Genomic DNA, 3,966 nt, shown 5'->3' on the forward strand with positions numbered 1-3,966 from the left:
TTTTAGGTGTGGAGCATTTAAAAAGCTAATTGGATATTGTGAATTGGGCCGGGAGTTGGGAGCTGTAAACTAAGGTTCACCACGGATATTTTTTCCAGAATTCTACTTGAAGGGTAAAAAGCCTGGCTTCCAGTATTCTCAGATCCCAGTGGGAGGAGAAATCTATGGGATCTGAATACGTAAACTACTTTAATTCTTTTATTTTCATCACTGAATGCCTATTGAGTCCAAAGATCACCCTTTCTTACCCACTTCACATAATCTCCAGTTTTTGCCAGGTGGAGTTAAGTGGCCTAGCAGTATGGAGTGGATCTGGGGGTTTAACTGCTTGTCAGACTTCCCAACAATCTTTTAGTCCTTTTTACATTTCTGAAGGTATGTGGGTTGCTAAGCCTTCGGGGACAGTTCTGTGGTTTTAATCTGAGAGATCCTCACCACTGATAGTACATTCAGTTTTTCTTTTGTATACTTAGTCATTTGTTCATAAACTGCAGCTTTTAAAATTTGTTCTCTCCCATGTTTGTCTTCAGGGTTTTTTGTGGTGTTCTCTCTCGCCCCTTTTTGAAGTATTGAGGTTTAGGAGGACTTCAGAAGAGACCAGAAGTGACATGGTCTGTATTTAGCAGCTGTTTTTTGGGGAAAAAGGGCAGGTAAATTACAAGTAGCTCACTCGGTACTCTAGAATTTGGCTAACAAAACACATAGGTGCTGTGCTAGTTTATTAAAAATAATCCTAATTTACTAATGGACAGTATTAGATAACTAATGGCAATGCTCCATCAGTTCTGTAGACCCTTGAGCTATCAATCCCACTTTTCAAGTAACATGAACTTTCTAGGTCTGCTTTCCTCATTCAAATCTTGATACTTTTTGGTTTACTAGAGTCCTGCTACCAGGTGAGTTTACCTCTCTTTCTGGGGTTCTTGGTTTCATCTTTTATTTCTTTTCTAACATTTAATGTGTTGTAAGATTGCAGGTCTTGTTAACACATTACTCTTTCCACACTGGAGTGGCAGTTGCTTCATTGTTGGTCACAAGTATTAGAATATAGTGTGTGGAACACCTTTCCTGTGCCATTCATGCTGAGATAATTTTGAAAGGTAGTGTTAACATTAGGATCCAATTAAGCTTTTGTGTTCTATGCTTTAGTCTTTGTGTTTTTATTGTTTTACTGCTTGGAAAATTTTTTTGAAGTATCTTCTACTTTAAAAATACTTTGTTTAGAGCATTGAGATATTGGGTATTTTGAAAACCATGATAACTTACTGTCCATCACAATACTTGTGTTGGTCCTGAAATGTATAATGAGTTTATTTGGTTTGGGCTTATACTAACCTCAAATATCAGAATCTATAAATGCTTGCATAATAAATACACTGACACGTTTCAGCAAAGTTAATTTCTTTCGAAGTGGTTAATGGTGCAGTTTATCAATATACTAACATTTAAGGATGAATGTTAATAAAATGGTGGGGTTTTTGCTAATTTTAACACAGTTGAGGTGAGTGCAGACTAACTTTCTTCACTATTGGGGTCATATTTAGTTAAGAACTCTAGCCTGAAGATTTTCATGGGTAAAAATTATTCTAACAAGATGTGCAAATTGAGTAGGCTTGGCTTGTTAATTGCAGTCAGTTGCCTGTAATCCAGAAAATGGAGTTAGGGTTGATTGTAATTTGGTTGGCATTTCAAAGAGTTCTACAGGCCACTAGAATTGTTTGGAGGTATTTCCTGGGATTCTGTATCTCTCACACCCCAAATGACCTTAGCTGCACTGAAGTTTGAAGGATTGTTGCTTTAAAATGGTTAAACATGCTGTTTCATAAGGATTGTTTTTACTTTTTGTCTTGTAAAGACAAAGGTGCATGTTTCATAAAACTTAGACCACTCTAGTGTTTTAATCATGGACTCTAGCTTTAAAGAAAAAAAATCAGAAAAGACTTCGCTTGTTAATGGGCATACAAGATGACAATGGGGAAAGAGGCATTGGGCTGGTTGTAGGCTGGGAAAATAAGTTGGTTTCATTTATTTTTTTTCTCTCTACTGGCAAGACACTGCTTATTGCTTGTATATTGTCCCCTTTGGTTTGTCATTGATCTCACGCATCCATTCCATTTTTTAGGAATTGTTAATCAGCAACTGATCAAAATTGATGTTTGCTGTTGTCCATGAGTTGGGCTAGTTAAATATTGCCCTGTTGTCCTTTTACCTTTTAGATTCTCAAGGATACGTAATGCATCAGTCTCTGGTAAAGGGACTGTAATTTAAGAAGACAGAGCAGTGGGGTGATTACTAACTGTTAATATTCGCAAGTCCTGTAAAGGTAGATAGTTTTGGGGGACGGAAGCATTTTCTAAGGGCATGAAAATAGAACCTTACAAAAGCACAACTTAAAAGGGGTGAAATGCTTTACAGCAGTGGTTCTCAACCTTCCTAATGCCGCGACCCTTTAATACAGTTCCTCATGTTGTGGTGACCCCCAATTTCATTGTTAGAAATTGAACATAATTAAAGCATAGTGATTAATCACAAAAACAATATGTAATTATATATGTGTTTTCCGATGGTCTTAGGCGACCCCTGTGAAAGGGTTGTTTGACCCCCAAAGGGGTCTCGACCCACAGGTTGAGAACCGCTGCTTTACAGGAATTGGATGCTAAGTAAGTAAAGTGTTCCTTGTTACAATAGTCCAAATTAGTTATTTTAATTGTTATAGAAATTCTTTAAAGTTTTCAAAGAAAGTACAGGTAAGCATTAGGAGACGTGCTAGTTCATTAAACAGTGATAATAGAGGTTATTGATTTCTATTTAGAGAAACATCTAAGTCACTTGATGTTGGAAAGATAGTTTACTTAAAGGCTAGTTGGTATACATTATATTTTGTAATCGCTATATTCTGTTCATACTTTTGCATTTGAAAGCAAGGTTACTTTCCTGGCTCCTAGTTTCTTTTGAAAATACTTGGAGAAACTTAAGAGGTAGGTTAATGCCAGTACCTAAATGTGACATTTAACATGTCTTGGGAGCTATGCTTTGAATAAATACTTGAGGAAAGGAATCTATAATTGCCCCTTTTTTTTTTTTTTTTTTTGTAGTATGAATAGCTTTGGATTACACAGGGCTTAATCAGATTTTTTAAGAAAATACTTGACAGCTTCAGATTGATGAAGTAGGACCCTTTTAAAATTGGAATATGGCTCTTTCATTTTCACAGTGTAGTTAAGGGATTGGTTGAGGCAATAGAACTTTGAGATGTTCAAATTTGTTGTAAATTGCTTCTGCAGTCATATAAAGCATGCTACCACTAATCAATTTTATGTATTAACACCTATTAGCATGTCTTTTTGAAGTACCTGGTTGACTTGATTTTAAAATAACATGATGTTCTCTGTACATTTTCAAGGCATATTCTCCCCTAGCAAATTCTGGTGGAATCAAGTGTTTCCAGACCTAGAGGCCTACTTCTAAAGTCTTCATATGAAGTTTATAGTGGGCTTTAATGGGGTTTTAATTTGCACTAAATTTTCTTTTCTGAAAGATGTTTAAATTATAATGTAGTGCTTTTGTTTTACAATTAAAATCTTACAGCACTCATGCATTTTTTGCACTGTCTTTTTTTTTTAAATTTTTTTTTAAAGCTTTCCCTGTGGGTTAATACCTTGAAATACTATAGAGCTTATTTTCTTAATTGAAAAGGTAAGGCAACTACTATTGTGTTTAAAATGACAAGATTTTTAAATGGTGGGTTCTTTTGAAAGATAGTTTATACATGATTGGCCAAATAGTATTACAGGTTGAAGAGAAACTGAGTTTGATAGAAGAAAAGCGCTTTCCAGTTTGCTCCAGAATGTTCACAAGGAAGGATATTAAGAGTAGGAAGATTTTATATGGGGATGTTCAGTTTTTGGCCTCTACTGGGTTTACTGTAAAATGTAAGACAACTAAAAGCGCTGCTGAATATTTACT

Source organism: Myotis daubentonii, chromosome 1 (assembly GCF_963259705.1).
Source record: "Myotis daubentonii chromosome 1, mMyoDau2.1, whole genome shotgun sequence".
In the NCBI taxonomy this organism is placed as follows: Eukaryota; Metazoa; Chordata; class Mammalia; order Chiroptera; family Vespertilionidae; genus Myotis; species Myotis daubentonii.